The 12,915-nt window shown below is 49.9% G+C and overlaps 1 pseudogene; it reads right to left on the bottom strand.

Moving 5' to 3' along the window:
- Positions 1-8,530: 8,530 nt before the first annotated feature.
- On the bottom strand, positions 8,531-8,853 carry LOC149997294 (type III endosome membrane protein TEMP pseudogene; annotated as a pseudogene).
- Between the last annotated feature and the right edge of the window lie 4,062 nt (positions 8,854-12,915).

Raw genomic sequence — 12,915 nt, 5'->3', positions numbered from 1 at the left:
TTAGTGCTAATGTCTTGGAAGAAGTACCATGTGAGAAACATGTATTTTCTCCCATTCTCAACACGGGCATGTATGTATGAACTTTTCACCCCTCTCATTGAGCAGGAAACAACCCAGAAAAATTAATGTTGCCGAAAACTTCTTTAACGTGGAAAAACTATAGAAAATGCATCTTTAAAAGAGCTGACATCTCTGTTATTTTTTGGGTATATGTTGGAAGGAGTGCAGGTATTTAGAGACCTGCTGAGCTCTTGCCAACAACTCTGCAGGTGCAGTCTGTCCTGTAATGTATTTCCTCTGGCTCCAGGCCAGGCTGAGACGGCTAACGTGGGGCCGCTGGGGACTGCACATCTGGACTATGTCTCAGGTCATCGGTGCCTGCGGCTTGGTGCTCGTTACAATGTGGCTGTGACACTCTCCTCGTCTGCCTGGGCCGCCTCAGAACCTGGAAGACCTTGTTTGCTGATGGCGTTTATAAGCAAAGCAAAACAGCCCAGAAGGAGGTAGGTCCAGCGTGGCTCCACCGTGTGACCTTGACCCAGACTCTAGGAGCTCTGGTTTTGAGAGGGGTAAGAGGTGACATGTGTTTAAGGTGTACAACGTGATGGTTTGACTTACACAATGTTATGTGCCAACTATATCTCAACAAAATTGACAAAGAATAAAACTCTTTTGAAAAAAAAAAAGTGAGAGAGAGAAATGGTGTGTGGAGGATAGCACTCAGAAAGGGCTAAAATGCTCTAAAAGTAGGAAATATGATTCTTAGACACAGTTCTTACCTGAGCCGCTGAGCCCTGCTCCTGGCCCAGGCTCCCCTGGGGAGGGAGGAGGGAAGACCCCGCTGCGGTGAAGGTCCACTCCCTGCGGGGTGTGGGCCGGCCGCGCTGCTGCGTCTGAATTAGTCGTGGCTCTGTCCCAGCTGTCAGCAGGATGTCACTGCCTTCTTAGGTACAGCGAGAACGCAGGAACACGCAGAGCCCTGAAGGGGAAATCCTGGGGCTCTGGGCCCAGATTTGTTTTAAAAAGTGGGTGGTATTTCATTAATACATGGCTCAGGGCTTTCTTCTGGTTTCCTACCCACTGCTGGGTGCTGCCTTCATCCCTTATTCCAGCTCAGCTTCTAGAATAAGAGACACTAACTAGTCCTGCCCCGAAATTGTCCTTTGTGCCCAAGACACAGACGGGCACAAAGTTCCCCCACCTCTCTCTTTCGGGGCTGTTGAGGAGCTGGCCAAGGAGGAGTGGAGGGAGGTGTCGGGGCTGCAGGGCTTCAAGGGAAGCTCATGGATTTGAGCGAGGAGGCTGGCTGAGGATAACACAGCGTGGCGCTGTGACTGAGAGCATGCCTGCTCCTTCTGGGGTGCTCAGGGTGTCCCAGTTTTAGCACAGAAACCCCGCATCCTGGAGACCCCTCAGTCCCTGGCAAGCTGAGACGGCTGGTCACCCGGAAAGATCCTAATGATACCTATAATCGGTCTTCACGCAGCAGACGGGCTTCATCTCAGACTGTTCTGGTAGACACGTCTGTGTGCAAGCCTCTCTGACTTTCTGGGCACCAGGACAAGTGGAGAAACGGAGTGCAAAGGTGGATACGGTGGGACATCGCCGTCAGGGTCCCCATGACACCCTCAGCCCCCTGCTGCCATGTGGTCTCAGCACAGCTTCTTCACACGAAGCAAACAAACAGGCGAACTTGAGAAAAGGTCCAGAGGACCCCTGGTCTCCGCCTCATCCTGCTTGACAGCTGCCCCAGGAACTTGTCCCCTGTCCTGCTCCCTCCGTGGGACACAGGCCCTTCAGACCAGGGCGCGGCAACAGGTGGGCTTCTCCGCCCCATGGCCTCCCTTGTGCATCAGATCTTGTGTCAAAGGCGAAAGTCAGGACTGGAGGTGCAGGGCAGAGCTGGGGGGTGGGCATGCACCCCCACCCTGGCCAAGGAGGCTGAGTCTGCTCCCCCGGGTCATCGCAGGCACCGTGTGGGCTCCGGGAGGTGAGGGTGGAGGAGCGATCAGTGTGGGTCATTCCCTGCAGGCGGGGGTCAGGGCTGCGGAGAGGGGCCGGGGTCTGTGCTCGGCCTCTGTGTGTAGCATCTCAGCTGGTCCTCACATTCTCAGGGCTGTGTCCTCATCCCCCTGTGCAGATAAAAACACGAGCTCAAGGCGCACGGTGTGTTAGTGGCAGAGCTGAAACCAGAAGCAGGTCCCTGACTTCCGGCCCAGGGCCCCTCAGCTTTGTGCGGATCCCTGTGAAGCCCTCAGAGCTTCGGTGGATCTCCAGTGCTGGAGTCCAGAGAGGCTGCAATGACTTGCTGGCCTCCGTCCCCGTCACCAGGGCCCAGAGCTCTGCCCTTCTTGCTCTGGGCTCTCAGGAACACTGGGTATGAGGGTAGGGCTGCCACTTTGCCAGCTCTGCTGCCGGCCCTGCAGTGGCTTCTCTACTGGGAAGGCAGTGTTGGCTCCAGGGTTCAGAGACCACTCTGTCGATGGTGAATGATCTGGAAAATCTGTAATTATACCTTTTCAGACCTTCTAGGGCAGCCTTACCTCTCTCCCTGCTTAAGGTTCCTTGTGTGGAGATTTGCGCCGAGTGTCACTGGAAGCAGGCTGGGAGGAGGGCATTGAGAGAGATGGCCCGACGCCATATCAAGGTCCCGCCTGTGACTCCAAACCAAGGTCTCAGTGTGGCAAATGCAGCTTTCTGCTTCATCGTGGCATAAGCGTCCTGATGCTCAGTGGTCGTCCCCTTCTGCCTACCCCGCCTGGCTTGTGGGGTTAGCAATATTTTATTACTTTTTCTTCTGAAATATACAGGATGGGCAAAAGTAGGTTTATACTTGTTCATATGGGAAATAATACAATAATTAACAAATAATAATACAAAGACAAATCCTCTGTTTTGTGTACTCACAACTGTAAACCTCCTTTTGCCCCACCCTGTAGATAATAAGCTCCTACTTAGTATTTAAAAAAAAATTTTTTCCTAGAAAGCTACTTGCCTTTGGATGAGGAGAAAAGGCAGTGAAATGTCCCAAACTGCCATTCTCACCCCAGCCTCTGACTTCTGTGGGGTGATGAGGAAGGCAAATGGGGAGACGGTGCTGTGGGGGGCAAAGGGCAGTCATTTCCCTGAAAAAGGTCCCAGAAGGGACCAGGAAATAGGATGAGGTGGCCGTCCCTCTCTGTAGGAAAGGGAAAGATGGCTTCTCACCAGCTCTTCTCCCTCTGGGTAAGAACCCCAGTGTCTGGAGGCTGAGAGAAGAGAAGAGTGTTTCCTGCTTTTGTTCCGGAGACAAAATCTGCTCTTGACACCCAGCATCTGTTCTGCTCAGGAGGGCTCTGTAATATTCAGCAGACCCAGGTCTGCAAGGAAGCACTGGAGTCAACATTTGGAAGGTCACAGCTGCAGCCTGCGGGGTGCAGGGAGAGGTGCATCTGGGAGAGGAGGGGGGAGCAGAAGAGGAGGGACCAGCACATTGGCTGGGCCTTGCCTGTACCCCCTCACCCTTCCTCATCCTCTCCACCAGTTCCTTGGTTCGTTCTTTCATCCAGCAACACATTCTGTGCCCCCAGTAAGTGCCTAGTGCTGCTCTAGGCGTTGAGGATGCGGTGTAAAGGGAAAGGTCGTGCCTTCATGGGGCTAATTTGCTAGTGGAGAGGACAGATGATAAACAGACAAATAAACTACCAAGTAGTGATAAAGGAAATGGGGAGGGGAGAAGGCAAGGTGGGGAGGGTGAGAGGTGGCATGTGTGTGTATGCGGTATGTGTGGTGTGGGGTATGCGTGTGTGTGTGTGGTGTGGGGTGTGTGTGTGTGTGTTGTGGGGTGTGTGTGTGTGGTGTGGGGTGTGTGTGTGTGATATGCTACATGCTGTAGGGTGTGTGTGTGTGGTGTGGGGTATGTGTATGTGGTGTGGGGTGTGTGTGTGTGATATGCTACATGCTGTAGGGTGTGTGTGTGTGTGTGGTGTGGGGTGTGTGTGACATACTACATGCTGTGGGGTGTGTGTGTGTGTGTGTGTGTGTGGTGTGGGGTGTGTGTGTGTGTGGTGTGGGGTGTGTGTGTGTGTGTGGTGTGGGGGGTGTGTGTGTGGGGGGGGGTGTATGTGATATGCTACATGCTGTGGGGTGTGTGTGTGTGGGGTGTGTGTGTGACATACTACATGCTGTCTGGTGTGTGTGTGATATGCTACATGTTGTGTGGTATATGTATGGTGTGGGGTATGTGTGTGTGTGTGTGTGTGATAAGCTACATGCTATAGGGTGTGTGTGTGTGTGTGTGTGTGTGTGACATACTACATGCTGTGTGGAGTGTGTGTGTGTGTGTGTGATATGCTACATGCTGTGTGGTATATGTATGGTGTGGGGTATGTGTATGTGTGTGTGTGTGTGTTATGCTACATGCTGTGTGGTATATGTGTGGTGTGGGGTATGTGTGTGTGTGTGTGTGTGTGATATGCTACATGCTGTGTGGTATATGTGTGGTGTGTGCAGTATAAAATGTGTGTGCTGTAAGGTGTCTGTGGTGTTGACTATATGTGTGGTGTGTCTATGGTATAGGGCGTACATGTGGTGTGCATGGGGTGTGGAGAGAGTGTGGTGTGTGTAGTATGTGTGGGGCGAGTGTGTGGTGTTCAGTGTGTGTATGAGATTACATTTAGAGTGATTAGGGTGGCTTCAGTGGGGAAGATTGTTTTTTATTTTTAACAGAGCCAAGCCCTGTGGGATCAGAGGACAGAGAATCCCAAGTGAATGAGCAGCAGGGAGAGAGGCTGTGGCATGGGGCCGATGGCTGACGTGCTTATGGAAGGACAAGGTGCCTTGGCTGGCCTGGATGTTCTGAGGAAAGGAGAGAACAAGGAAGTTAGGTCCGAGAGAGTGTCTTGGGAGGGCCAGACCACGAAGGACCTTCCTTACACACCAGAACGAGTTTCCCTTTTATGCAGTGAGTGTTGGCTCGACATTGGAAGGGTAGAGAGCAGGCCATGGTGTCTTCTGATGCACACGTAAAGCGGTCATTCCAGCTGCCACGTGCTCTCCTCCGTCTAGGGCAATTACTACAGAGCGAGCACTGTCAGGAGGCACCGTGTGGGTATATGCTTCCTAAACCGTAAGCACTTTACAGGGGACGTCGTATTGTGCCTCTTATTTGGAGACAGTTGTGTGACGTGGTAGAAGGTACAGGGCACATGGGGACAGAACTGTGTGAGGCCCAGTTCTGTGACTTCGGGCAACTTAACATTTCTGAGCTCCAGTTACCCCAATTTGTAAAGTAGGGGTTATAGTGCACCCCCATGGAAAGGCTGTTGTTAGGGGTCAAAGAGCAGGATGGGGGTGAAATTGCTTTAACGATGTAAGACAGTAAATCTGTGTTATATCTGTGACCCTTAAAAATGGCCTTCTCCTCGGAAGCCTCTTCCTTGGGACGGGAAAAATTCTGCCAGCGGGCAGACTTCGGACTTGAGCTGCAACATTTGCTCCTTTCTGGGTCTCCAGCCCGCCAGCCCACCCTTCAGATCTTAGACGTGACAGCCTCCACAATCACAGGAAACGAACTTTACAACTGACCTCTCTGTCTCTGTAGACACATCCAATTGGTTCTGTTTCTCTGGGGAACCCTGCTAAATATAGATGAGTATTGTCCCCACTTTACAGACAAATACATTGAGGCACAAAAATGGTATGTCACTTATTCATAGACAGTTCAGAGGACTCACTTAGGTCTTCTGAGTTGTAAATGTCCCAGGCTTTTAAAAAATGCTTACAATCACTTTTTGGCTCTGAATTTTTTAAAGTTCTTAAGACACTACATCTAAATTCCCTCTCCTAATATTAAGGCCCTTCATAATACAATTCCATTTTCTCCTTTCCTGTCAGGCTGTTTTCCTCAGTCTCTCAGGTACCCGTGGCAGGGGGGTGCCTAGGTAAGTGGCAGAATTTATAACCTAAACTCAAAAGAAACAGATCATTCAGCAGGTTGAAGGTATAATAAAAAGTTGAAGTTACTAAACAAAAACCTTGGCAGCTGAAAGTTTTTCTGTGCTTCCAGAAAAGGACCAGGGCCTGGGAAGACAGTCTGAACTGTTGGCGGTGAAAACAAAAATGGCACCAGGTGTCAGATCAGCGGAATCGGACCAAACCTTGGTTCAGCAATCTCGGTACTTGAGTTCTGGCTAAGAAAGAATTCAGAGCCAAGACTCAAACTATAAGAGAAAGTTTATTTAAAAAGTCACAGAGGTAGAAGAAATGGGCTCAGGAAACAAGCTACAGAGGTGATAGAAGGGGCCCTTGGAGCTTAGGAGAGGGAAAGGTCAAGGTAATGCACCTGCAGGGAAGAAGGGGGGGCGGAGAGCAGGGACATGCCCCCCAGAGGGAGAGGCTGCGCTGGGTGCTCCGGGCCAGCAGTTACTGTGTGGGGTGAGGGGTTGGGGGGGTGGGGATGGGAGATTTATAGGGGCTGGGCAGTCCCTGACACCAGCAGTTACTCTGGGGTTTGCTAAAACCAGGCCTGAGTTTCCAGAACCCAGGTCTTAACCCAAGAGCCTCCCTCTGCTGATTGGTTGGCACCAGGGTTCCTTTTAACCCCCTGGAGGAGGTTAACTGTTTTCTTCTTCGAGTTGACCTATGGTAGCCTGTCCTGTCATCTCCTGTCCTTGTTTAGAAGTTGTATGGGGCTTTCCTCCAGCCCCCTTGTTCTTCTCTAAGGGGGGGGGGTGGTCGACTGCATAACTAGCTACATGCCAGGGTTGAAAAGATCAGGAGGAGGAGCTGACCTGCATCGCCTGAGATGATCTAGGGGAGGAAAGGGTGTCTGGTGGTGAGGTCCTCATTAACAACACCTGCTTCCAGTACTTGCTCTCCCATTTCTGCCAGTTGCTAGGTATCTGTTGCTAGGTGCCCAGGACTTTCTGCCCTGGTGACATTCTGTAACTGACCTGTTGTCCTGCGCTGCTCAGATGGAGAAGACAAATGTTCACCATCCTGGGGCTGACGGGGCTCTTTTAAAGATGGAAGTTGTTTTGAAAGAATTTACATTGGCTATAGATGGGGGGGTGGGGTGGCGGCGGTGCAGAAAAAGGTGAAGCAGAGACAGTTCTAGATTAGGTGCCTGGTCTGTTAGGACGAAATATACTAGGTTTTTGATTGCTTGTGGGCCGTAGTCTGCGAAGTTCATGCATAAATAGCATGCAGTGGCCTCTGGTGGTCTGCTGTTTCTTCTTAGGTAGCTGCCTAGGAGTTGACTCAGAGCTCCAACATACATTCAGGAATGTGAACAGTCGTCTGTTAGTTTGCCCCACAGCTATTAACTGAATAATTACCCTGTCTCTTCCTCCACTCTCTGGCCCACTGTGATTTAATTTAGAACATCTCAGAATTTTTCTCTTGTCAAAGATATAAGTCTGCTTTGCAAATATAATGAAAATAAGGGATCTCTTAGACTAAATAGATTTAAATATAAGACCCAATGTAAGTGTTCTTGTAACCTAAAGGGAATGATCGGAAGGCAGTTGACATGAGCCAGACAAGGCCAGGATAATGGTGGTGTCCACAAGAATGTGGTCATTAACTAGAGCTATGCTGTCTAATGTGGTAGCCACTAGTGACATCTGGCTCTTTAAATTTAAATTAATCATGCTTAAATATAATTAAGAACTCAGCTCCTCAGTTGTATTAACTCTCGTATATTTTCAGTGCTCAGAAGCCCTATGTGGCGGAGAGTGGTTACCGTATTGAACATCTCCGTCATGGCAGGAAGAACACAGGCTGTGGGTGAACAAGGGGCCACATGCTAAGCCTGACAAGCTCAGGAGAGTCCTGCATGCTGGCCTTACAAACTCAGAGGCCTAAAGTAACCACATAGGGTGGCCTGAAACGAAAACTCTCTAGCTAAATGCAGGCCATGGCAGGTAGTCCTGTCCTACACTGGTATCTTCCCTGACAAAGGTCAGTCTTGACCTTAACTGAGTGTGTGTGCGGTTTTTTTTTCCTTCTGGGATAACAGACTTGATAATGCCTTTGGAATAACAAAGTAATTTCCTTTTTCCCAAACCCCTCAAAGTCCAACCAGCACCAGAGCAGAGACCACAGATGATCCTCTCATTGTTTTTTATTTGTTTTTTTTTTTTTTAGATTATTCATTTTATTGATGGGAAAAAATTTCCGTAATCAACTTGACACTGATTTTCAGCTGCTGAGCGTTATCGTCTTGTGTGTAATGGTGTGTAATAATAAGTATGTAGGGATAATAGGGAAGGCACGAAAGGAAACCAAGGGCTGACAGGGGCCTTATTTCCAGAGTTAGGCCCTTGGCAGGATTTATGCTGAGAATAGCAGGGAGCCATTGAGGGTTACTGAAAAAGAGAGGGTCTTTGTCACTTTGGTGGCTAGTGTCAAAGAAGAAAAACTGCTCAACACCTGGTTAGCCCTTAAACCCCAGCCACCTCTGTCCCTGAGGTTCCTTGGCCCCCAAGTAGTATTCGCTGCATCTAAGCTATCAGGCTGAGGGGCACAGGGGTTACCCAAAGATAGGGGCTCAGAGGGAGAAATGGTTCCTGCTACTTTCCGCCCCCAGCCCGCTGGCCCCAGGTTGAATGCAATTGTCCTCAGTGAAGCCATCATCATCCTTATCTTCACCCATCTCTGGACAGATCCCCTTCCTTGTGCTGGTAGCTGGTGAGGTATTTGTGGCAGACTTGGCATTTGGCCGCAAGTGCAATGAGGAGAGAAAGGACCACGGCCCGAGCACAATCCCCACCAACACAGGCCACGCCCGGGCCCCGGTGCCTGGTCTAGGGGATATGGCCAATGCTGTGGGGAGCTCTGAGGGTCCACAATGGTTTGGTTTGTCTCACTCATAGAGAGGCTGGAAGACACCCGTGAGCCTTGGCCTCGACCAGAAGGGCCCTGGCTCCAAGGAGATCCCGGATGCCAGGCAACCCTGGGGCACAGATCCTGGGGACATAGCAGGTGGGACTGAAGCCGCAGGTGACGGGTGGAGGGCTGGGCAGCAGGCAACTCCCCCAATAGGGAGGACTAACTACATCTTCCCAAGCTTTTGCAGAGAACCTATCGGTGCAGGCCTCACCCACCCCCTCCCCTCTGCTCCCGTACTGGTGGGAGGGGGTGTACCAGTACAGTTGGGACCCTGAGAGGGAGGGGTGATCCTCTCATTGTTGTTGTCTTGTAAACTGTTGACTGTGAACTATCCTGTACCCAGCTATGTAAAAGAAGTATGTGTCTTTCTGTTTTACTCTTTATCTAATCCCAGTGACTTCCCTGCTTTACTTTCTCCAGCCACCTTAATCTATCACTAATCAATTTCATGTAACCCCTTTAAGCCTCCTTTTTAGATTATAATGTATAAAGTAAGGTGCAAAACTTGCCATTCTCTGGAGCAACTGTGGTCAGTTTGGCTCAAATAAACTCACAAAAATTCTTACAGTTTGGACGTTTCTTACATAGGCAAGACTAATCCTAAATATCAGTCCTCTTGAGCCTTCAGTTCGATAGTGACTGGGAGAAGGCTGAGGTCATAGGAGGCTTTTGGGACTGACAGCCATAGGCCTGTGGAGCAGGAAGGACGAAGGAAGAATCCTCGTGGTTAAGTTTCCAGGACTGACATGCCAGTGGGCCAGAAGGAGTGTTCCCTCTCTCAGTTTGGGGCTGTACACTGGGACATGGGCCCAAATAGACTAGATACCCAGGGAGCCCCGCCCAGAAGCTACTTCAGGTCTGGGGTCCAGGTAAGGCCTCTGTTCTCATCTGCCCAGTGGTTTCAAAAAATATGTTAGATGTGCTTGATAAAAATATATAGATCAAATAAAACACATGTTAGAAACTTTGACTATAATTTATATTATTTGTTAAAGTATACTGCTCTTGTATAAATTATATCACTACATAATAAAACTTAGTTTGAAGAAAAAGAAGAAATTTATAGAGTTGCTATTATTTTAATAAACAGACATCTCCATTCTGAGGACACTTGAAAATTCCATCAGCAAGCAAGGTTTTCCCCACCTGTAGAAAGAGATGCTCGTTTCGGGACAGAACAGTTAATTGCATTTTATGATTTCTCATTTTTTGCTCCCCTCCCCTTACATGTTGAGGATTCTCTCTGAATACCTTCCACCTTGTGTCAACTAATCTAAGGCAAACAGACAACCGTTCACGCTGCAGGGTTGGGAGGGGAAGGGAGGGCCTGTGAGGGGTGGGCCCCTGGGAGAACAGGGCACAGCTGGGGCAGCCTGTGAAATGAGCTTGGGTGACATCTGGGGATCCTTTCCTGCCTGGGGTGCTCTCTTCCAGAGAGAACATCTCCAAGGTGTGACCTGAGGGGAAATTCTGAAACAAGAAGTGTCTGCCACATTTCCTTCCCCTTCCTTTTCTCCGTTCCCTGTTCTGGTTTCTGACTCCTCGGGTATTTACCTGTTGGTGTGATAAAATGATAGTGTGCTAATTCTGATGCTTTACTCCTCCCAGTTTGCATAACAGCATCTGCAGTTTTAATAAAAAGCTGCTAGAGCAGTGCTGGAGTTAAAGGCATGGAGGAGACCCGGGCGGGTCACAGCAAGTGACTGTCGGCCTGGGGAGCTGACGGGACCAGTCACTGGCGTGTCTGAGGCTTCCCCTTACCTTTGTTGTCTTGTTTAAGCCTGTTGCTCTCTGCAGACAGTCCTAGAACTTGGCTTCCAGATGTGCCATCGTATAAGGGATTGGCCAATGTGTTCCTCACGCTTTGCTGACCTGAAGTGCCATAGGGCCAGGAAGGAGATATTTGGGGCCAAATCCTGGCCAGGGCGGGTCTGTAGGCCTGAACGGAAGTGGGTTTGCGTCCCAGGCAAGCTAGGATTCTGGAAACCTGAACTGGAGGAGAAACCAGGTCTAGACAGAGTAAGGGCCATGGGAAAGGTGGCTATGTTCCGTGGCTGCTTAGGGATGACAAAGGCGAAGACGGCCGCTTAGGTAGGTGGGGCCCAGCAGGGACTGACCGCAGTGCTCTGGTGGGTCATCAGCACGTGGAGTCTGACTCAGGAGACAGACTGGTCTGGACCCCTCAGGGAGGAGCTGGTGACAGTCAGGCTAGGAGGAGGGGTCTGTGGGTAAGCAGGCTGGAGGCAAAGGGGGCACCAGCACGCGGGGGGACTGAAGCCAAACTTGGTCATGCAAACACCTTGGTGAATGACTGTGTAGGCACTTGGGGCTTTCACCCAGAAATGCCAGGGGCCAAGATTGCTTATGCCAAGGGAATTCAGACCCTGCTCCTACCCCGTGGTGGGGGAGAGCTTATTCTGCATTGCAGCACCAGTGCCCAGCATCATGTCTGGCTTGTTGTAAGTTCGCAGTCCAGGTTTAATAAAGATTTACTGAGCTCCTGCTAAGTTCTGGCATTACAGGAGTGAATGGCAGGAAGTTCCTGTCTTCTCAGGAGTCAATAGATAATAGTTAAGTGAAGCAAGGAAGCAAATGGACACAATTATTTTACAGGGGATTGAGCACTTTAGGAGGTAAAACAGAGGATTAAAGAATGTGACTGGTGGCCCTGGCTGGCGCGGCTCAGTGGATTGAGCACTGGCCTGTGAACTGAAGGTTCACTGGTTAGGTTCCTGGCCTGGGCACATGCCTGGATTGTGGGCCAGGTCCCCGGTTGGAGACATGCAAGAGGCAACCGATCGATGCTTTACATATCGATGTTTCTCGCCCTCTCTTTCTCCCTCCCTTCCCCTCTCTCTAAAAATAAATCAATAAAATCTTTAAAAATAAAGACTGTCATTGGTGGAGGGACTATCTGGGATTCTGTTGTCAGGAAAGGCCTTTCTCAGGCTGCAACTGTCTTGGTGTGCTGGAGACATAGAGAAGGAGGCCAGTGCTGCTTGGTGGCTCTGGGCAGCATGAGCCAGGCCGAGAGTGGGGGGGGGGGGATGAACTTGGAGAGGCTGGCAGGGCCGTCTCTTACAGGAGTGCCATTGTTGTTTGGGGTAAGGCAAGCACAGGCAGTAGGTGGCATTTAGCATCTCTAGCCCTCACCCACTAAATGTTAGTACTGCCTCCTCTCCCAAGTGATTCTGACAACCAAAATATTCCCCACCATGTTTTCATTCCCCCACACTGTCTAAGATCAGTGTGTTTGTTTAGTCAGGGTCCTTAAGAGAAACAGAACCAACAAGATGTGTGTGTGTGTGTGTGTGTGTGTGTGTGTGTGTGTGTTTATGTATTATTTATTTATTTATTATAAGAAGTTGGTTCACCCAGTTATGGAGGCTGAGAAGACCTGTAGTCAGCAAGCTGGAGACTCAGGCAAGCCAAAGGTGTAAGTGTCGGTCCAAAGGCCAGCAGGCTCAAGACCTGGGAAGAGCTGATGTTTTACTTCAAGTCCAAAGGCAGGAAAACACTGATGTCTCAGCTCAAGTCAGTCAGGTGGGAGGAGTTCCCTTTCACTCATAGGAGGCTTGGACCTTTTGCTCTATGTGGACCTTCAACTGATTAGATGAGGCCCACCCACACAAGGGAGGGCAATCTGTTTTACTGTTTTCAAATTCAAATGTTCATTTCTCCCCAACGCACTCACAGAAATACCTAGAATAATGTTTGACCAAATATCTGGGCACCCTGTGCCCAGTCAAATTGACACATAAAATTAACTGTCACAATTATGCAGGGCCCAGATAATCTTCCTATGGTTCAAGGCCAGAGTGGAACTGAGCTTGCTGGGGTAAGCCATGAAGGATTCCTGCAGAATCTGACTGGGGAGGTAGGTGGTGACCATCCCTGGGCATTAAAACTGCCCCCAGCCTCACTTAGGTAGTCGGGCTTAGGGTGGGGTTGTGATATAGGAATAAGGATAATAATAACGAGAGTCTTTACTTTGCAGATCCACATACATGATCTCATTTCACCTCCCAGCAGTCTCATGAGGCA

Source organism: Furipterus horrens, unplaced genomic scaffold (assembly GCF_987537825.1).
Source record: "Furipterus horrens unplaced genomic scaffold, mFurHor1.1.pri manual_scaffold_11, whole genome shotgun sequence".
NCBI lineage: Eukaryota > Metazoa > Chordata > Mammalia > Chiroptera > Furipteridae > Furipterus > Furipterus horrens.
The sequence above is the reverse complement of the archived record's forward strand: the minus strand, read 5'-3'. Positions and strand labels throughout refer to the sequence as shown.